Source organism: Ambystoma mexicanum, chromosome 1p (genome assembly GCF_040938575.1).
Source record: "Ambystoma mexicanum isolate Mex_15411 chromosome 1p, UKY_AmexF1_1, whole genome shotgun sequence".
In the NCBI taxonomy this organism is placed as follows: domain Eukaryota; kingdom Metazoa; phylum Chordata; class Amphibia; order Caudata; family Ambystomatidae; genus Ambystoma; species Ambystoma mexicanum.
The window spans coordinates 1139184206-1139207582 of record NC_090921.1 but is presented as its reverse complement, the minus strand read 5'-3'; the positions used below and the strand labels follow the sequence as shown (position 1 = coordinate 1139207582).

The window sequence follows — 23377 nt, the reverse complement described above, 5'->3', positions numbered from 1 at the left end:
CTTGTTGCAACAGAGGTTCATTTCTATGGGTATAGTGACAGCCCCTCGAAAGCAAAAGGAGTACTCTGCTGGCCTTAGTACTTTGGCTGGTGCACCGTTTAGCTCTATCCAAGTCAATATTGGCAAATGGCAAACGCATATTTGGCCACAGTTGCTGTTCATACATGCCACCAAATCTTCAGGAATCCCCAGTAGCCCCTCTGCCCCCCCCGCTGTACAGCTCACTACTCCTGCCACCCATCTATTGTTGGAAAACAATGCTCCATCCATTTTCAACAATGGTCGCACCTTGCACTATGCCTGTTCTTTCTTCTTGGCATATTCGTCATCATCCCTGACTATCATTACTGCCTTGACAGCGTGCCCTTGGAAAAGACTCTGTACTCTGCACAGGGCCAAGTGTACAGACACAGGCTATACAAGGTGGCATTGCTTGGGGCATATACAACTTGGGTGCGGCTGTCACATGAGGTATCAAAGAACATACATAGCAGCTCTCCTTTCACCTCTCCCTCCCCACATCACAGAAGTGATTTTATCACATGTTGTCCAATTCAGGATGGTGCACATCAGCTATGGTGTCAATTATAATGCCCTTATAACGATTGTACTCTGTCTCCTCTGCAGTTTCCCTGCTAATCCGTGTTATCCCCAAGTGTGTTTCATTTTCAAAGCATTTCATAGTCCCCTTAAGCCCCTTTTATATGCCCCCACCATATACAATAATCGTATAGAAAGAATGTACAACCTGCTAGTAAAAAACAACATATACAGCATAACATATATATATAGTACACAACATCTCTGGTGTGGCACCTGCAGAGGGAGAGAAAAAAACAGACATTGATGCAATAAACGGCAAATCCAACATTATAGAAAAGGTACTGGAATAAGCTGTAATGTCAAAAAGGGACCGTAGAAGCTGATGCACATTAATCTCGATGAACTTCTGAGTCAGAAAGGGAACGTGGTGCACAGTACTAAGTCAATAGGGAACACAATGCACGATGCAAATCATAGTGGCACAATAATTAGGTCAGTTCAAACTTTAATGGGGTAGCCAGTAACGTAGTGCAATATGCACTTTATTCGGTTTCATTACTTAGGTACGCTTCCTCAAAAAGTGGAGCGGTGTCGGGTGCCATCAAAACATCGGCTAGGTGAACCCAGTAATACAACTCCTTCACTGTAACATCAAAAGGCTTTGCAAACACTATGGTGAAGGGCCCCTGGAACCTCTGCTGGTTCAAGCTGCAGACACAGTTACAAATGTATATTTTCTCTCCTGGAAATAACTGTAGCTGCAGCAAGTTCAGTTCATCAGTCGCCGATGTTACAGCTGCATCTTCTTTTTTAGGAGGAATCTGTCGAGAGAGCACTTTAATGCATTTGGTTAATTCATGTCATTACCCATGAAACTCCTCTCCCAAAGCACCTGCTGTCCTGTGAGCATCAGATGCTGTGCATGTAGGAGTAAGTGGTGTATGCATCCTTCTCCCTGGCACTATCTCGTTCAGGGACAAGTGGTGGTCTTTGCTCGGCTGTGTTCTCAGTCTAAACAAAGCCAGAGGGAGATATTGTGCCCAGTTCCTCCTTAACGTTACACATAACTTAGACAATTTGCTCTTTAGAAATCAGTTCATTTTTTCTAAAATCCAGTTGGCTTAAGGGTTGTACATGAAGCACAATTTATGCCAAAATATCTTATAGAGATGCAATCTCCTTAAATACATCATTGAAAAAGTGAGCTCCGTTATTTGATTTTAGGACCTCACACACCCCCCAATGAGGAAATACCTTGCATGCTAAAATTAGTGCTGCAGATTTTGCATCTTGGTGAGCACAAGGGCCAGCCTCAACCCAATGGATGAATGGACATACCACAACGATAAGGTCATTGTAATTACTGGACATGTTAGACATATCCCTATAGTCCATGTAAAGCTCTCAGAATGGGCTAGTGCGATGGGGTAATGTGTCGCGCAATGTCCTGAGAATCTGGCCAGTGCTGTAAACTTGGCACGTTGTGCAGTTTGCCACAGATGTGTTGAGACATTCTTGCAAATTGGGGACAAACCAGTCCTCCGAAATATCAGCAGCAATGTGTTGTTTTGAAACATGCGCTGGGTAGTGCAGCTGCTCAAAAGCAACCGTTAGAAAGTAATGTGAGACTAGCACCTTAACTGTAATCTTTTGTCTCCAAATGAGGTCCACCGGGGGCTGCGAGCAGCCCCTACTCACACACAAATCGTTCTCCTCTTGGGGTGCCTCTGCCTGTAACTCAATTGTTTGTGTAATCGGTATTGCAGTGTATGGAATTGTAAATTGTAGCTGCATATTTGCCTCCTCAGGATACACTGTGACATCTGGGTCGCGATATTATGCTGCTTCCTTGGTGGCCTTGTCAACTGCATCGTTGCTGTGTGTAATAGGATGGTGCATTTAACCACTGCTACAAAGGAGGGGGCGGGACAATGCATAAATCGATCTCTCCAACAAGGCTGCATGTTGTACAGGCATGCCATCGGACCTGCAATTCCTCCTCCTTTTCCATCTGGACAACACTGAATGTTCGGCTGTGGTGACAAATGCCAAATTGAAATAAATGGTCACCAAGCATCTCTGAATTGCTTCTAATGCTTCAATTAAGGTAATACGTTCTGTTGCTTGAGCAGAATAATGTGTTGGTAATCTTTTCTGAATTATAACCTCATATTCCCCATCTACAAGGCGCACCACTGCTGCACCTGTGTGTCTCTGGTCAGTCTCCTGATCGATTATTGAGGAACCATCAACAAAAAGGATTCTTTCTTCCTCCAGTGCATCCTTGTGTGCCCACATTAAATCATCTTTGGGGCCTTCATAAGTAACGCAATCATGCACCTCCTCTCCTTCCTCAATGGACATTGCAATAAAGATGACAGGGTTCACTGTGTGGCATCTTACGATATGAATTGATGAGCTGGAAAAGATCACATCATACGTGGAGGCCCTCTGTGTTAATGTGGTTAATGTGGATTTTGATTGTTCCAGTGAAAACACAGCATGCTCTACATATAACGTAACTGAGAACCTCATAGTGATGTTCAAACAATTTTCAATAGCAAATGCTGCAGAGACCAATGCCTGCTCACATGAGAATTTATCTTACATTACTGAATCTAAGACACCACTGTAATATGCTAACGGGTTGTGCCCCAGAGTTGTTTGCTGAGCTAATGCAGCAGTCATTACCTGTCAGTTAGAATGTGAGAATAAATACACATATTGCATATAACCAAGTGTTGCTAGTACTGGAGCATTGCTGATAACATTCTTCAATTCTGCAAAACATGTCACCATTTCACCTGTACAGGTCAGTGACCCCTACCTCTACTGTACTTCTTAAAGTCCCTGCAGGAGAGCTCTTGTGTAACTAGAATAGTCAAAAATCCAAGCTCTACAGTAGTTACACAAGCACAGGAATTGTTGCATCTCTTTAACGACAGTAGGGTGTGGTTTATTTTGCACAGCAGCAGCTCTTTCCAGAGTTACTCTTTTCCCTGCTGATGATAGTATTTGTCCCAAGTACACAACCTCTTTCTCGCAATATTGAATTTTCTCCTTATCTATTTTGTATCCTTTGTCTGCAAGCAATGTCTGTACTGTAATTGAATCTGCACTGCACATCTCTTCTGTGGTGCTGCTTATTGAAAGGTCAGCTACGTACTGAATGATCATACTTGGTACATGTATGTTACCCAAATCCAAATGCAATACTCTGTTGAAAATACAAGGGGGCACACAGCACTCCTTTGGAAGTGTTGTGTGTTGAAATCGCTGCCTGCAGTAAATAAACACGGTAAGATATTCAGAATCAGGGTGTAATGGGATAGAAAAGAACACATCTTTCAAATCAATAACAGTCAAATGTGTGGCATCTTTTGGTATGTTGCAAAGACTCATGGCGAGATTTGGTACAGTTAGAAACTCAGCCTCCACTATACTATTCAATGGTCGCAAACCTTGCATGAACCTCAAACTTGAGCCCTTTGCTTTGTTGACAGGGTGTATGACTGTATTACACAGGGACTCAGAGGGTACTGTAATGCCCTGACACCATAATGCAACAATTGTGTCATGTATCCCTTCATCTGCTTCTGTTGGCAATGGGTACTGTCGCATTCTGGGCAACACGGCTCCTTACTTCAACTTAATACGTACTGCTCCTATGCTCTTCAAGAACCCTACGTCATGAGGGTTGTCTGTCCATAAGTACAGGACTGTAAAAATATATTTTGCATGAATACCGTCTGATTGTAAACATTGGCCCAAGCACATTCGCATCACACCGTAAATCAGATTTGAATTAACCTGAAATAGGCTGACTACGCCACCATTTTAAGTTATCCGCCATTTTGATTAACTCCTGCTTTCTGACACATGTTAGAATTTGTGTTTTTGGCGCCAGCAGAGCAAAATGAACTTTGTACTGTGTCAATGTAGATAAACATGCTGAAGCTGCTAAGGTGGATTGTTTGTCCTGCACTAAGGAAACCTTGGAGTTAAACAAGAGCTTTGCTAATCAGTAATTTAGATGCCATCTGTACCAACAGTGTCTTCTCCATTCAAATAGCGAAACAAAATGATGAATAGCTGAACATGTGCTTTTGCAGAAATCTTTGTTTTCTCTCCTTGAAACTAAGCTGACTTTAAACTTAAGAAGAAGTGGTGGACAAATATAAGTAAATGAAATAAACTGTTACCTTTGTGTCCAATGTTTGAAAAACATATGAAGTGTTTAACAGAAAACAACCAGCTATTCAAGAATGTTTTAACATGTATTAGTTATGTGGAAAGGCTATGCACCCTAGGTAAATGTATTACACGGAGAGGGGCGATGGACGATGTGTCCGGGATTGTGAGAAAAATGTATAAATACTCATGTTTTGGAAATGTCTATCACTCTCTCATCTCACGGTGTCTGCTTGCACACATTGTGGGGTGGTGAGAGACAGACAGATGTTATGCTAAAATAAAGTGTACTTGTACCTTAGTACTGTCACGGCCATTGGGCAAGGGCCCAGGCCTTCATCACCCTCAGGGTCTACATGGACCCAGTCCTGGCACCTTTGGTGCCAGGCTCATGGAAATGTGTGCTTTGAACACTCTGTGGCTAAGGCACGTGCATCAGGGCAAGGCATGGCCATAGAACAGCATTGAGAGGCACGTGCTGGAGCCCTTGGGCGGGGCCAGGTGGAGCCAAAAGGTGTGTTTAAAGGGAGGGGCCGGAGCCAGCCTATATAAGGCCAGCCCAACCACTTGGCCTCGCTTCGCGTTACTCTGCTTAGCAGCGTGACACTTACCGCTGTTCTTCACCTTGATTCTGGTACTCCATCCTCTGAAGATCATCTCACCTACCTGATCCCAGCCGCTCCACCTCTGAGGTGCACCTACCTGATCCCAGCCCCTCCACCGCTGAGGCGCACCTACCTGATCCCAGCCGCTCCATCGCTGAAGACGCACCTATCTGATTCCAGCCGCTCCATCGCTGAAGGCGCACCTACCTGATTCAGCCACTCCATCGCTGAAGACACGCTTACCTGAATCCAGCCGCTCCATCGCTAAAGGTGCGCTTACCTGATCCCAGCCGCTCCATCGTTGAAGGCACACCTACCTGATTCCAGCCACTCCGTCGCTGAAGGCACGCTTACTCGATTCCAGCCACTCCATCGCTGTGCGCGCACCCTACCTGCATTCCATCGGAGTCTGGGCCTTTTCTCACCCGATTGGGACTTCCAGCGATGTGGGACTCTTTGCTTCTTCTCCGCTTCAACGCGATATCTTCCTCCGGAGCCGCTGAACTATCTTCAAGCATCTGGACTCTGCTCCATGCCGTCGGACTGCTCCTACAAGGGGAAAAGAACACAACAGGTTAGAACCTCATAATAACAAACTCTTGGGCACATCATACCTGAGTCTTGACTTCCATTATAACGGCCAGTTACCTGTTGACCTTGAAAATCCATCATCCTTAGGGGAATCCCAAGTTCCATTCCATGCTTCCGATATATCATCTTCACGCCTAGAGAAGAGCAGAGACATTACAAGACATCATTATTACTTACCACCAAGTCTAGACTCATTGTTAAAGACATTATTGAAAAACAAACAATAACTATAACCAAAGACTTACCCTCCAAGTGGATTGGTCACAGCCGGTCTGGATCACCACTTCACAGGCCAGTGAAGCAACTAGGACCATTCTACGCGCCCCTGCTGAAGGAAGCAGGACAGAGAGCCCGGCATTACAAAATAACAGGTGAGCTTGCATGGGAAGGCTCTTGCGCATTCCGTTTTGGCACGAAAGGGGTGAGGGAATTTGTGATACCTCTGCGCCATCCTCATTACCTCTCCTCCTCTGCCAGGGGTGATACCAGCATCCATAGCAACATACTCCGCAGCAGCTGGGGAAGACAGCCGATACAGGGGAGCCAAGTCGAGGTAGGGCCCAACCATGCTCCAACGCCCCTACAGAGACCAGGTGAGCGTAACAAGTACTTGTGACTGGCGTATTTCTATTATGTGGTATTAAGCCTCGATATTCTTTTAATCTTTCAGATGGTCCCCGAATAGGGCCCCTCAGGATTGATGTCACATCGCTAGACAAAGACGAGTCTGCCAAACTGGGATCGGATAGTGAAGGGGGCCCCTGCAAATTGAGACGCGATTCCTCTGCAGTACTGCATGCCTGATCCCTGGATGGTGAGCAGCGTTTAGTAGGACATCACGACGAGGGTCCCCGTATCGAGGCCTGTTTTGCAAAAACGCCAGCCACAATGATTTTTAATCCGATCAGAACCCTTTGAAATTTGAAATCAGTTGAGTCGTGCCCCTATTCTTAAAAGTCCTGATATTGGTTGCAGTTTTGTTTTTGCAAAAACAAACAATGCCAGGTAAAGACAGTGGCCCTCATTATGAGTTTGGCGGTAACCATGCCGCTATTGGCGGCATGGCTGCCGCCAAAATCAGGTCGGGGTCCGGGTCCTTGGAATGAGGACCTACCGGGTCATTCCGAGTTCGGAAGGCCCGGTAATTCCTCCCTCCAAGGACCCGGACACGGTTCTTCCCCATTCCCATTCAGCCCCTATAGGGCTGAATGGGAATGGGAGAGGGAGCAAACAACAGGCCATTACGAGATGGCCCGTTGTTTGCTCCCTCTTCCCCTCGCGGGACCCGGTAAGCACGCCTGGTTTTCCCAGGCGTGCTTATCGTGTCCCGCGAGGGGAACTCATAATGCGGCGGTACAGAGTGAACGGCGCCGGCACCTTTTACGGCGCCGTTCACTCCGTACCGCCAGGGTCGTAATGAGGCCCAGTGATTTGATATGCCTGGGAAATTGTCATCCTGTTTCAGGGTGTTATTCCACACAGAGAGCCAATCTTTGAAACAAGGCCAACCGACACCACCCGATGGGTCGCCGGCTTATTTTATGTATTGTAAGTATGGCCTAGGAACTATAGTATTTAATGAAATTTGGCACAGACAGACCAGACATGTTTCCAAACTTCAGTGGCCAATCTATGGTAGTTTTGAAATTGCCCGCCTAGAGCATTTACAATCTGTATTGTTCAGAAAAAAGGCTAGGCATGCAGCATTTGATGAAGTTAGAAATTGGAGGAAGAAAGCTATGCAGCAACTCAGAAGTAGAGAAAAGCATGCATGTAGACACATGATGAATGCTGAGAAAGCATTATTGAATGATCAGCAGATACAGTCAGAATCCATTAGAAGTATGGATAGGGTTTTTCAACTAGATCTGCAAATGATATATCCCTCTCAGGATGTTCATACATCAGATGAGTTACTTAATAAATTATTGAATGAACATAGAACTGTTTCAACTGCACCACCTCCTTATGTGCCTCCTCCCATTGTTGTTCTTCCTCTCCCCATTGTTGTTCCTCTTCCTCCCATTGTTGTTCCCCCTCCTGCACCTGCTCCCTTGCTGACAGTTGCCGTCCCCATAGCTCCATCTGTACCTCCAGCGGTATTGCCTCTGCTATCTATTGACTCTTTGCCAGGTGGTTCTGCTCCACCTGTAGTGGTTGAAGGGGTGGGAGCTGATCCAAGAATAGTGACTCGTGTCAAAGTATCTAAGGCAGAAAAAGAGAAGTGTACACGTGGGCTAAAAAGTACATAGAAGAGGGTGATGAATCATCTGTTTTAGTTGCAATTCCTGATCAAGGGGGTATTCCTGAACAGAATATATTGATAGAACGGATGAGAACGTATTTAGATGATATATTGAGTGATTGAACAGACATGAATGTCTCACAGGGGTTGAGGGATCTGAATGTCCATGCCTGCTCGAGGGACACTGCAGAGAAAGTATATGAGCATGTAGAGAAGGTATTTGAGTTTAAAAGGGAGCTAGATCGATTACAGGAAGATGGAATGGATGGTAATGAACGGCAAGCTTCATATGTGCAGAAGCAATTTCTTCCTCCATTGAAACCATTGAGTGAAGAAATGCACATTTGCACAAGAAACACTCTTAGATGGATTTCAGATGTTTCAATTTCTCCCAATGAATTGCATGACTAGTTTAGTCAGTATGCTCCGGCAATGCAAAGGAAAGTGTTGCAGGTGATGGTAGAGTATCTACAAGATGAATTTATGAAGCGAAAGGAATGTTGTCCCGCAGATTTGATGGTTATTTATAAAAGAGCATTTTCGCCTGATACTGCTTTGACTACTTTGTCACTTGATTTAGCCTTGTTGCTTAATAGACCTTCGTATTTGCCTACTTTACAATTGCCAATGAGGGAGGTTCCTCTGACATTTGTTCCAAAAGTAGAGATTACAGCTAATGCTGCAGCAGGAACACCTGCCACTACTATTGAAGCACATTATGTCTCACTGTTTGTCCATGTTCCATTTTCTAGACAGGAAGTGAATACCATTAGACAATCGATTCCAGATATCAGGAAGAATCGAACATGATTTTATAAAGAAATTGAATCTGTTTTGGATTTGTCAGTTTTCACGCTGGGTAATATAGATTTGTTGTTTCCCGTGATCCTTCCTGCTGATTTGTGGAAGCAGATTAGAACTGTAGACGATCAGGCAGGGATAGGTGATACATGGAATGCCTTAGTACGAGTAGATGGGGAAAGGAATGCCGGTGAGAAACCGCCAAAGGTGATACTGATGTTGCCAGATAGAATAGTGACTAAATTGAAAACTCTGGTTCCTGAAAAAAGAATCATATGGAATAAGCGTATGGCTTGCATGCAATTGAAGTCAGAGAGTGCAACTGAGTAGTTTAACAGATTTGAGCAAGTATTTTCGGATTTTAGTGGTCAAGACTTAAGTACAGAGCCAGGAAAGAGGCTGTTTGTTGATAAGTTTGTGCATGGATTATTGCCTGAATTCCAATCACAGATCATGACTTCTGAGAGTGCATGGCAAGCAAAATCACAATCTGAAGTGTTACACATGGCTCAGTACTATGAAAATAGGGTTAATACAGAGAAGGAGAAGGTGGGAAAGAAGAAGGGAGATCTGAAAACTAGAGTATTATTGAAGCAAATAGCTAGAGGAGCCAGAGGTAGGAATACACAGTTTAGAAGTCCATTTACACCACTGGGTGGTGCACAACTGGGTCCCATACACATGAACCAGTGTGCATATTGTAGACAGGAGGGTCATTGCCGAGCACAATGCCCGATCCTCCAACAGCAATGAAACAGCACATATGGTGCCATGGGTAGATGAGCCAGAGGCCATCCTGGGTTAGGGGGTACTGGTAGATGTCAGTTTGCACAGAATCAACAGACACCATCACACGATAATCAGCAACAGAGTGTTACTAGTGGGAATATTTTTGATAATCCATTGAATGTCTATTTTTCTGAGGATTTTCGATCTGACCATATACTGTTCCGTTAGGACAGCCCAAAGCAGGGTCTGGAACCAATATCTATTCCCGTCGATCAAAAAGGGCCTTTCATTGAAATGAAGGTGGGGAAAAGGGAGCATCTTTTTGTTGATAGATACAGGAGCATAGAAGTGTTCTAGTGATCATTCACGGGTTGCAGATATTCCACTGTCAGGGCAGAACAACATTTCTGTAGGGTTCTCTGGTACGCCAATGGTAAGTCCGGTCTCTCGGCTGGTACCAATTTCACTGGGACCATTCACTGATTCTTGTCCATTTCTATTGACGACAAATTGCGGCAAAAATTTGTTGGGATTGAATTTATTCTAGGAATTGAATGCTGTGATTTACTGCTCTCCACATGGAGTGTACTTAACGATTTCACCCCAACAAACTTCCATTCCACAATTTTTGTCTATGCCTTTACCAATTCAATTGAATAAAGTTCCGACATGTTTATGGGCAGTTAATGATAATGACATTGGAAGTTTAAAAATGTATCCCGTTCAAATTGTGTTGAAACCAGGAGTTAAATTGCTGCGTATTCCGCAGTATAAGATTTTGGTTGAAGGTGATCAGGCTTTGAAAAGTATTATTTCTGATTTCGTACACCGAGGTGTAATTGAGGAAATTGCAGGGAATGTGTGTAATAGTCCGATTTTACCAGTTTACAAGAAAGGGGATAATGCGATTCCTTTTCATTTTATTATTGATTTGCGTGCAATTAATAAGGTTGTTGCTCCACAGTTTCCGATTATGCCTGATGTTACCCGAATTCTGACTATGATTCCAGCCACGGCTACACATTTTAGTGTTGTGAATTTGAAAAACGCTTTCTTTAGTATCCCTGTACATGTTGATAGCAGGTATTTGTTCACGTTCACCCTAGGGGGATGCTCATTCACATTCACTTGTGTGCCGCAAGGGTACACTGAGAGTCCAAGCATCTATAGTAAAGCTATGAAAGAACAGCTTGATATGCTTGAGTTACCTTCCACATGCACATTGTTGCAATATGTTGATGATCTACTTCTAGCTGCTGATTCTGAAGCTGCTTGCAAAGAAGGCACTGTGTTGATGCTTATTCATTTAGCAGAGCATGGGCATAAGGCTTTATTGAAGAAGTTTCAGTATTGTCGACAGGAGGTCGCCTATTTGGGCTATCTCCTGTTGAAGAAGGGAAGAAGAGTGGCACCTGAATGGATACAAAGCAGTTCTGATATGTCTGTTCCAAATACACAGAAAGCGGTCAGATCTTTAATAGGTCAGGCCTCATATTGTAGACAGTGGATCCCAAATGTTTCTTTGTTGATAAAACCTATGTTGGCACTGACAAAGAAGGACATTTCTTTGCCTTTACCGTGGAACATGGATTGCCAGAACGCTTGTGATCTGCTTAAGTCTGTGCTGTGTTCAGCACCAGTTTGGGCACACCAAATTATGAAAAAGGCTTTGTTTTGTATGCGAATGAATGTGATGGATCTGCTTTGGCTGTTTTGACACAGGAACATGGGGGCAAGAATAAGCCATGCAGCTATTTTTCCTCCACGTTAGACTCTGTTGCATACACTTTGCCAAGATGTTTGAAAGCTGTAGCTGCTGCTGCTGCATCTGTAAAACAAAGTGAGGGTATGGGTTTAGGTCATTCTTTAACCGTGATGGTACCCCACTCCGTAGACCTTCTATTAAACAGAATGCAGATGAAACATCTCACATCAGCCCGATTAACAAGATATGAGCGGATTCTATTTGCACCGTATATCCAAATTAAGAGATATTGTTCATTGAATCTGGCTGAATTATTACCTTCTTCACAAGAGAAAGATTGCAGTGACGAAATGTCACATGATTGCCTCTTTATTACAGAACAAGAAACTAAGGGCAGAATTGATTTAATTGATACACCCTTAAAGAATCCGCAAGGGGAGCTATTCTGTGATGGCTCCTGTTTTAAACTTCCGGATGGTACATCCACCGCTGCTTATGCAATGACCACATTAAGCACTGTTGTAAAAACTAAACTAACTGCGCATAATTCTGTGCAGGCCGCCGACATTATTGCGTTAACCAGAGCTTGAGAAATTTCTGTAGGGCTTAGTGTAAATATATATACAGATAGTCAGTACGCATTTGGGGTGGTTCATAATTTATAATGAGAAGCAAAGATGAATGCTACCCAATGCCTATGTCACTGCTATGGTCACCATGGCTCATGGCCCAACACAGATATGTGCCAAAAAGATTTGCCAACAGTTTGATCCCATCTGGTATAACACTAATATCCAGAAAAATGCTGAACATTTGGTCCAGAGTTGCATGATATGCTTACAACATAACATTGGGAAGGGAACACCATCACCGAGGGGCAGTTTTGGTCCCCCCGCCAGGCCTTTAGAGGTGATCCATTTTGACGACTGAGAAGGAATGTTGCCAAAACTATCCATATGTCCTAGTTGTGATCTGTGCCTTTAGCAAATGGTTTGAGGCTTTCCCATTGAAAGATGCCACAGTAATGTCAATGGCAAAGACCATGCTTAGGGAATATGTTCCTAGGTTTGGCTTGCCGAGAGTAATTTGGTCCGATAATGGTCCACACTTTATCGCTGCTGTCATCCTGCAAGTATGTGTGGGATTACAGATTGATAAACAGTTCCACTTGGCCAGACATGCTAAGAGTGCCGGCCTTGTGGAACGCCATAACGGAATTCTAAAGAACAAAATTGCCAAGGTGTGTGCGCACAGCAATCTGAAATGGCCTGCCGCTTTGCCAATAGTCTTACTATCAATGCGGACGACTGCACAATCAAAGACAGCACTAACTCTCCCCCTATAAGATTGTCATGGGGAGACCAGCCAATGTATGGAATGCTCCGAGACCCAAGCAGTTGAAAGATATTGAATATCCGCTTTTGTCTGACTATTGTGATCAGTTGACTCAAAACTTGTGTTTGATTCACCAACAGGTACGAGCAGCCCTCCCTGTAAAATACAAGGGTCCAGGTCATGGACTCCGACCTGGTTAGTGGATCCTGGTGAAGAATTTTGAGAGGGGCACCTACCTTGCACCTCGTTGGAAAGGACCACACTGGATCCTTTTGGCTATGCAAACTGCAGGATAGGAGACCGGAATAAAACACTGAATCCACACGACATTTGTGAAGAAGATTCCTTTTCCTCTGCCCTAGGACGAAGGGGAGAAGAAGGGAATTGATGATCCTGACACTCACAACGAGCCTGCTTTGATTGACACCAAGGGTGTCACGAAAGTTCTACCTGAGCCCGTGAGGACCGGGGAGATTGTTGCTTCTTCTTCAAAAGTCCTTCCTGAGCCAGTGGGGCCTGGGGAGATTGTTGCTTCTTCTTTAAAAGTCCTTCCTGAGCGCGTGGGGCCTGGGGAGATTGCTGCTTCTTCATTTACTTCTTCACCGTCGATTGATCTTGTTTCTGCTTCTTCATCTTCTTCAGGAAACGACAATGCTTTGTTCACCGATCATTCAGTACCTGGAGTTGTAAGGTACAATCTGCGATCACGGATCAGGATTTAGATTTAGGGCCTGCTGACATTACATTAATGTAATAGAATAGGAAAGTACAGCTAGGATTCTGTGCCCACAAGAAGCCCACAAGAAACCACTGTTGAGCCAGTCCCTCGTCATTCCTCTGCTGCATACAATAAGAGGCTGGGACCGGTAAAGTTACCTTCAATCAAGATAGGCCACGTGGTCAAGTGCCACCCAGGGATGAATTAAAAGAGCCTAACAGTGAGGCTTCTTAACAGATGCTGAGAAACTATGCCTATTTTAGGGGCAACTCATACTAAAAAAGGATCTTGATTGTTTTGCTGATAATGAGTCTGCCCATTAAGGGTCATGGTCCCCAAGGACCAAATGGATAATGATCACAATAACAGCTTGTATTATGATTGCATTGACATTCAGGTTTTGGTATCTGGAAAGTACACATCAGCTTGATGTTTTATTGCCAACTGCATGTCTCCACTGTGTCTCCACCTTATGTGCATTCACACACGCTTCATCCTCGAGAACTCCAAAATAGAGGGCGTTATCATAACAACACCCTCTTGATGATCATGAACGCAACCCATGCCATTCTAAATAAGACCAATTGTTGGATATGTTCACATCTGCTACAACATGGGGAAAAGGGATTGGGCTGGTACATACATACTCTCCCTCTAACTACTGCTTATTATGCTTCACTTAGGGCATTATTCTTTGGCCGATAGAACAATAGTGTCACTGGGAATTTTGATGGGACTAATTTCAATGAGTTTGAAAAATAAGTTTTAGCACTTTTAGGATGTTCTCTGTTTGTGAATAGGAGCAAGCTAAATGTTGCTTCTATTAGGCCTTATGATAGACTTTCCAGACCTTTCCAATCAATGATTACCTTTAAAATGGCTCCTACAGGTAATAGAGATGCCATGCCTCCTTCCTATACTGTTAACCATAGTCCAAACTCTGTTCCATTTTGCATATGAAGAAAGGGTTCCCAACCAATGGGCACTTTTAAGGGATGTATGGATGTTGCTGTGCTAACTAGTGAAGATAGACCTCTATATGTAGGAGATCCTTTTACTTTGTTTGCGGTAATGAGGCATATCCTTGGTTGGCAAGAGATTGGGAGGGTACTTGTGATTTAGGTATACTATTACCATGCGTATATGTTACCAACACTGCTGAAGTTTCTAGAACTCGTCCCAGGCGGCATGAGGATGGTGACACTTCCTCACAGATTTGGGTGATGTTGCTAAATCATTTGTGCCATTTTGGGGACAGATAATAAACTCCCAAGATATTAGAAAATTTGCGAGAGTTTTAGAGAAAACCATTAATGAAACCACTGACATCCTTTACAACATGACACTAGAGCAAAATGCTATTAGATTAGTGGCTCTTCAAAATAGGATGGTGCTAGACATCATTCTAGCTGAGTGTGGTGGGGTGTGCAAAATGGTGGGAGCTGCATGTTGTGTTTTTGCACCCGATCCCTCCATCACCATATTTAAGGCAATTAAGAAATTGCACACCTTAAGTACTAAAGTACACGTTCCAGAGGGAAACTGGGATATTGGCACATGGTTCTGGGACTTGTTACGATCTTGGGGCTGGAAAATCTTTGCAGTTCTAATGGTGATCCTTGGCATTGTACTGTTTTGCTGCTGTTGCATACAGTGTTTGCCTGTCATTTGTTCTATGATAGAGGGAAGTTGTGCACAAGTGGTTGGTAAATTAGAATCTAAGACACATATGCCCAGAAAGATTACTAATGCCTTGGTAATGCAGGACATTGCTATAAAGGAGTTAATGCCGGTCAATGTTTTTGAGGATAGCGGTTCAGATTGTTCTGAAGATGATACATGGTTTTCAGATGATGCTAATGTGTGAGTAATGCTCCTGGTTTAGGCCAAAAGGAGGGTTTGTAAAAGTATATTTCACATATATACCATCAGATAGTAAACATTGGCCTAAGCACATTCGCATCGCACTGTAAATCGCAATTGAATTAACCTGAACAAGGCTGACTACGCCGCCATTTTAAGTTATCCACCATTTTGATTAACTCCTGCTTTTTGTCCCATGTTAGAATTTGTGTTTTGGCTCCAGCAGAGCAAAATGAACTTTGTATTGTGTCAACGTAGATAAACATGCTGAAGCTGCTAAGGTGGATTGTTTGTCCTGCACTAAGGAAACCTTGGAGTTAAACAAGAGCCGTGCTAATCAGTAATTTAGATGACATCTGTATAAACAGTGTCTTCCCCGTTCAAACAGTGAAACAGAATGATGAATTGCTGAACATGTGCTTTTGCAGAAATCTTTGTTTTCGCTCCTTCAACCTAAGCTGACTTTAAACTTAAGAACAAATGTTAGCCAAATATACGTAAATAAAATAAGGACTGTTACCTTCGTGTCCAATGTTTGAAAAACATAGGAAGTGTTAGTTTTGTGGAAAGACTATGTACCCTAGGTAAATGTGTTACACGAAGAGGGGCTTGAAAATGTGGCCGGGATTGTGAGAAGAATGTATAAATACTCATGTTTTTGAAATGTCCAGCACTTTCTCATCTCACGGTGTCTGCTTGCACACGTTTCAGGTGTTGAGAGCTAGACAGCTGTTCTGCTAAAATAAAGTGTACTTGTACCTTAGTACTTGTGACTGGCATATTTCTATTATATGGTATTAAGCCTCGATATTCTTTTAATCTTTCAGGACATGGGCAGTCTTATGCTGATTCTTTATCTGACAGGGAACTCACAACTCAACGTCATTGTCAGCATCTTCGAACAACTGTCTGTCAGTCACCCCACTCAATGGTTGAGCAGGGCCAATGGCTAAAAACTGTTCACCACTCACCTCCCTCTACATCAATCCCTATGAGCACTATTCTCTAATCCCCAATCAACACCCCCTCTAAATCTACCATAATAATGGTTCCTGGGACATGGTCTTGGGGCACTGCAGGTCTGAACAAAAATGTTGACGGCACGTTCTATGGCTTGCTTTGAACGCCTGTCACTAAACTGAACAACATTGTTACTCCATACATAAACAAATCTCTGTGAACGGGTACTACCCTAGTAGCAGCATTGCTGAACAATGCTTGTGTTATCACCAGGACCCTAGCATAACAAATTCCTTGTATGGAACACACTACCTCTCCTTCTGAAAATGAAGTGGTCATATTCAATTTACTTAAAAAATTCCTTCACAGCAAATTTACTGCATCGCCTATGAAAGCAATATTAGCGGTAATACCACTTTGTTACCTACTTTGATAGGTAAATCTTCTGAAAATGAAACCAAAGGTATTGCTCCAGAGAATCCCTGCATGCCCATTACTTTACATGATAAGGAGAAGTGCCCTTCCTTCATGCATGATTTTGTTGCACCTGTGTCAACCATAAAAATGAATGATTTGTTGCCATAGCTACCAGGGGTTTCTCTTCCGGGTCAGCAGTGAATGACATAATTGGGTACGTCTCGGCTCTCTATCGGCTGTCCTATTTGGGATAGGTGTTCATCCCTTTGAATACAAAAGGGTTTTCACCCACCACCCTTTCCCCTGTGAACGATGTCACTGTGCCATGTAGCAAAGCATTTTTGTCAAAAACATGGAAGGCTGGCTGTTGTGCTTGCTGTTGTACATGCACTGGTGTATTGTTGGGTGCTGGAGCCGGAATCTGCTGCGGTGCGGGTGCTTGATATTGATAGTGAGGCTGTTGTACCTGCTGGGGCCATTGCACGGGTATTGCACCATGCAGAACACTTGGGGGTGTCATCCCATACCGCTGTTGATATGTTGACGCCTGCCTTGTATACCCCAATGTCACAGCCATGCAAAACCCACAATGGAGCATGAATTATAGCAGGCTTTAGCTAGAGGATTGAACATCCTTTAGGAGATTATATAGTACTGTTTAGCTTATCAAACTCCATGTTTTTCATATTAGCAGGCTTGCAAGTATGACACCCTCAAAATGAACACCTACTCCACACAACCCATTGAATAGCCCCACTTTGAATATCTGCCCAAGATCAACAGCTCTCTGTAGCACCACACTTTTTGGGCATTTGAACTAAATCATCACCACATCGTTGACAGCTGTAGTGGGCTCCTACACAACATTTGAATCTGACATTTGTGTGGTACCACCAGAGAATTGTCATAAGGTGCTGAAGAAGATTATGTATCAGCAACACAACCCTGCTAAATCGTTCTCTTCAAAATATTTGTGCCACTTCATTGTGGTTTGATCGCCTCTTGTTGTAAATAACATTAAAACAATGCCAAGAAACCCTTTCCTTGGATTGAGAGATCCATAGCTGCAGAAATATTTTGGAGTAGCCAATGCTTATTACAAAATTATATTTCTGGAGGCAATTAAAGAAACAATCATGTAACAATGGGTATCAACCATCTAGGATTGTCGGAGGAGTCCATTATTTTTCTATCATGCATATGCCTCTATTTAGTCAGGGAAGATTGTTTTCAGTGAGCCACAGAAGCATCTGAAAGTACAGGGCAAAGGGCCCTGTTGTGGTTTTCCAAAATTATTCCCGCTGCAAGGTTGGGTGGAGGTACATTGTTGTGCAAAACATACTGTGTTCCACAATTTAGACCGTGTGCTTGAACAGAATGTGAGACTAGCTTAAAGTAGCCTGGAGATTGGAAAAGAATGCGATACACTGCTAGCAAGTCAATTCCAACAATTCCATCTATGAGTGGGGTCATTTTTAAATTCGCAAGATGGTTGTAGTTTGTTGGTAGTAGCCCGAGCATGTGCATTGTGAAAATGATACTGTGGGGAGCAGAGGCAGAAACCGGACACAGCAGCATGGAAACAGTGTTTTTTTAAGAGGCAATGGAAGTTGAGATTGCATGGAAGCGTTTGGGATGACTTTCTGAACATTTACTAGTTTCTGGCTGATTATGAATATATAATGTTCTGCTGTTCTGTGTATACTTTACTCTTCTGTATTAATTGTTTTGATTGATTTATTTGTTTATCTATATGTAAAATCTTATAAATAAATAAAAAATAAAAATAAAAAAAAAAAGCAGCATGTGCATACTTATTATTAAGGCACTTCCCAAATAACATAGATCCTTAAGGAAGTCTTTATAAAGGGTTTTAGTTCACGAACAGAATGCATTGGATGATTGATGACTATTCTGCTGAGGGAGCCTTGCTTTGAATAAAGTTCTTTCTGGAGTTTGCCTTGATGTTATTACTGGATGCTTGCTTCTTTTCTATTTGTGATGAATCAACTTCCCGGGCACCAGTGGTCCAGGGATGAATATTGGTTTCTAAACCATCAATCAGCCCCACACCTCTAGAACACCAAAAGGGATCTGAACAGATTGGAAACACAAGTAACTTATAATCCTCCTTGTCCAATTTTGAGAATGTGGACGAAATGGCAGGCTTATCTCCACAAGGTCTTGGATCGTTGTTTAGTTGCAACACAGTGAAAATACAGTTATTACCCAATGATAAAAGGAACTGTCCAGTCAAGGTTATATAACAATATCTACTTTACTGTTATTAAAACAGTCAGTTCTAGCACACCCTGCGAAATACAACCACCCTGTAAAGAAACACAGAGGACAGACAGTTTCATGAAGGAAATGGATGCATTCTGCATACTGACAGAAGGGTAGTTGGCAAAGCAATCAGTCTTAACTGTTCAAGGTTATTTGGTTGCAGCACCAAGGGAGCAAGTGGTTGTAAATGTCACTAGGGGCCTTCGGAGAAGGACCAGGGGGACAGAACCACAATGTAAATGCTGCTTAATATGATCTTGATGCTCAACAGCGTCGAGTTGGTTCAAGGATGCTTTGCAGCTCCTGTGACAGAGTTCAAGATGGGAGACAACTGTTGGTATCAGGTGGCAGGCAGTTTGGCAAGCAAGGCTGACCGGATGGCTGCAGGATGGCCTACACGGCGGCTCAGGGTCAAGAATCATCTCATACAGAGGGGTGGGAGTTAGCTTCAAGGTGACACATTGTTAGTTTACCTGCCCATTGTTAAGTTGTGTGACCAGGCCTATTCGCAGGCCTGCTTCAATTAACTCTCATCAGTATGCAGAGCACCCACACAGAACTTAGACAACAGAACAGGGCGGATCCATGGAGACTTTGATATTTAATTAGGACGGCCATGGGAGGAGGAAGGTGTTGCTCTTCTCCTCTGGATTTTTTCGTGCACTCCTCGCTGTCACCTGTCAAATAAATGTGACATGGAGGACTGCGGTGGAAGGCTGTGTCGCCCAGAGTACACTGGACTACGTGTTTGTGATGCGGAGAGCATTAGAAAATGTGTGCAGATTAGCCCCACACATTTTCGGAGGCTGATCTCCCATCAGTAATTTTTATTTTCAAAATATCCAAAAAAGCCCAGGCGAGCGCACTCTCCGTGCGGATGTACGAATTCCTCGCGCTATTGCTTAACGGTTTAAAGCAAGCATTTTGCTGTCAGGGCAGCTCAAAGAGATGAATTGACTGGCAACAGCAGGTGATGTAAAACCTTCTACACGGAGGCACTGTTAGGGTTAAAGCAATCACTGTTCACATTGTATGTGCAATTTTGTCTCTTGTTCATAGTTTCAGATTTGTCTTGTGTTATTTGTGTAATTAAGGCTAGGATAGTAATATGTTCCATTGCAGGAGGGAGCCTGAAGGAGCAAACTTGGTCTCAACAACTGAAAGCATCACCTCCAATCTATGTAACTGCCATGCTTCGTGACGCTGCCTGACTAGTCAGGCCTCCATTTGTGAGGCAGCCAATGACAGGAGAGTACAGGGTTAGGTTACACTGTAACAATTCCTAAACTGACAATCCAAACATTCACTGTGAAAGCAGAACAGAGCTGGCGAACCCAGCAGGCCACTGGGATTGGTAATTTCCTTTATCCGGGCTCGTGCCCATGCTCTGAATATACAGTAAATAAATATGGGGTCCTAGAAATCTACAGCGAAGGTGAGAAGTCCCATAAAGCGCAGCAGGAACTGGAATTCTGAGGGTGCAGAAGCAGCCAAGGGCTCCAGTATGCCAGCATATTCCGCCGTATGTGGCTGGAACATTGGGCGAACCCTTGTCCCGGGCAAATCTGCTTGCCGATCATTTCTGGGTGTATTATGCTGCTCTTCCATTCATGCAAAGGATCCGTTTTCTTCTCGTGCGATTAATAAGCCAATATATGTACAAAGTTTGTTTTTCTGTGCATTAAGATTGATCATCTTATTAAAAATCAAATGTAATTTAGCTTATGGGAGCGGGAAGCTGTTGTGGTCGCACCTTGATCCCGCTTTTTCCAAGGGCTGAAGGAAAACTGGACAACAATCCAGCGGGATCCCAATGGGCCAGCTGCAGGCCCTCCACTAGCGTTGAACTCCCCCACCAACCTTTTGGGAAGAGATGGTGTAGGCGTTTGCGCTCTACCCGGGCTCACATTGCATTTGCGGGGTCCACGATGCGGCGTCATGATTGTGCCAGCTGAAGGGGGCCTGGTGCATCTTGCAGCACAGCTGGAGAAGGCCCCAGATGTGCTTGGGAGCGCTCCACCACCTTGTTGACAGCCTCACTCCAGGTCTCTGAAGAAAGAGAATTTGACACCCATTGCAGGCAGGGTACTTCCCTCCTTCCTTTGTGGGGTTGGTTGTCGCTATGGATTCATTCTGGAGGGGAGGATCTGTGATCCACTCTATGGGAGAGGCGGAAGCCATGTTACCTGCAGAGTTGTTGTCTAATGAGCACTGATCTGTGACACCTGTTAAGTCTACTGGAATCCCCATTCCCGAGTACAGGGAGGAACCATTTGTTTGGCTCTCTCACTGCACTATTTGGGATATACATGTTTCTCAACATGACCCCGTGGAAGGGAAATGAGCCGGGACAGTGATGCTTGATACTGAAGAACATTGCTAGTGGAAAATCCAATTTGATTTTGGACATTTCCACAGAAAGTGTCTTTTACCATACAAAAAATAATACTTTACAGACTCTGCAGCCTGGTCGCATCCGTCTCCACCCGCCCTCTCCCCCTCCAAGTGACAGCTACTCAGAACCGCTTTCATTCTTTCCACGCAGTGATACCGCTGACCTTGCAGTTCCATCTGTCAGAGGTATTAAGCTATTTGCGTCTTCATTCAGCCCAACCAATAATCCGTCCGCGGCATCATCTTCTTTCTGGATTCAGAATAGTTTGCCGTTTCCGCCCTGGAATATGCGACTCTGTCCAGTGACAGATTTCAGGCAAAAAGCCTTGCAAGCAAGATTCACAAAGGTCCTCAAATGGTCGGGCTGTGGGGGCAGCACTTACAGCGAGGGGAGATCAGGGCGATCGTGGATGCAGCCATATACAGCAGATGCTCTGGCATCCAGCAGTCCATTACCCAGAATCCTCCACCCAAGCAGTTGTTGCTAGCAAGAGCATGTTCTGGTTCATGCAATTCGAACTAACACGGTTTGGGTCCAGATGACAGAGACTCTGGAAGGCAGAAGGTAGGGTGACCAGACGTCCCGGTTTTGGTGGGACTGTCCCGCAGGGGGGTTGCACGGTCTGGAAGAGATCCGGGGCTATGCTACTGCCAGAATTGTTAGGAAATGGGGCTAGCTAGCATGTTGGTTGTAGCCCCTGAGCTTCTATCCGGGGATACAATCAAAAGACCCGGGGCTATAACCCTAACAGACCACTCCTAGCAACACCTCTGCTGTCCCGGGAATTGCAGCTCCGTCCACTTTGTCAAGATTATGTTTCCATTTGAAACTGCAGTGGTCCTGGTTTTTGGTATTAAATCTTCATAGCTGGCAGAAATACACAGAAGCAATGCTGCATTGTATAACTTAAGATAGTGTTAGTCTGTGATAAATTAGTTATACATTCATTATAATGTGTGTTTATTTGAACAGTAACACTTAAACCCCCTTCTCCTCCAACCTCTACTGCAGTGTAGTGTCTTGAGAGACACTTTCAAGAGTTAGTCCTACTTTTATGATAGTTGCCCTGTCCCGGTTTTTTACTTTTTAAATCTGGTCACCCTAGCAGAAGGCCAGAGAAGAGAACAGAGACCCGGGAAACTGTATGGATTACCGGCATTAGTTTATATGGTATCTTTGGTAACCACGCAATGTCGACTCCCGATTGATGCTGGATTGCGGAAGATCTACAGTACTGCTTGCACATGTGACCAGAGTTGGAAAAACAGGAGAGGAACTCTTGGGCAGTTCCTATTTAATATTTAATGCAGGGATTATCCCAACTGAGACTTACCAATCACAAACATGGCACCCTTTTTTGCCCACTCACATGCCTGTATTCTGGCAAAGTGTTTAATTTTTGGGTACGTGACACACTATCCGTGCTGTGCCAGAAAACACAATGGGCCTCATTAGGACCCAGGCGGTAAGGGGTTTACGCCGGCGTAAACCTTGCCGACCCTTACCGCCTGAGTACGAGTTCCCTTAGCGCCATGGCGGATCTAACACCTGCTTTTAGCGGGCGTTAAAATCCATGGCGCTAAGGGACCTTGTTGTTAATTACGCCACCGTAATTTACGGTGGCGTAATTAACGCCTTCCCCACTCCCATTATGCCCTATGGGGCAAAAATGGGAATGGGGAAGGGTAAATGGGGATTGGGGACTTACCGCCCCGCCAAGGTCGGAATGGGGCGGTAAGTCCGCCAACCACCATGGCGGAGTTGGCAGCTTAGCGCCATGGACCATGGTGCTTATAGCGCCATGGTCCTCCGCCAAGGTCCTAATGAGGGCCAATGCCTTTTACCATTCCAGGCACAGTGTTACATCTTTTGGGTTGTTAAAATACCGAGGGCCAAACTGACATATGGCAAAGGTAAAACCTGACAGATGTTTCCGTCTCATTAGAACTCATCAGAGGAGTATAGCTTGTCCAGGCAGGAGAAAAACAACAAG

The 23377-nt window shown here is 44.1% G+C and overlaps 1 long non-coding RNA gene across 1 annotated transcript in view; it reads left to right on the top strand.

The window, feature by feature from the left end:
- The window catches only part of LOC138449754 (uncharacterized), an 85174-nt gene extending 69085 nt beyond the window's left edge, over nt 1–16089 (top strand). The window contains exon 2 of the long non-coding RNA XR_011260176.1: nt 12886–16089. This is a non-coding gene — a long non-coding RNA (uncharacterized lncRNA). The remainder of the gene's footprint in view (nt 1–12885) is intronic.
- Nucleotides 16090–23377: the final 7288 nt, after the last annotated feature.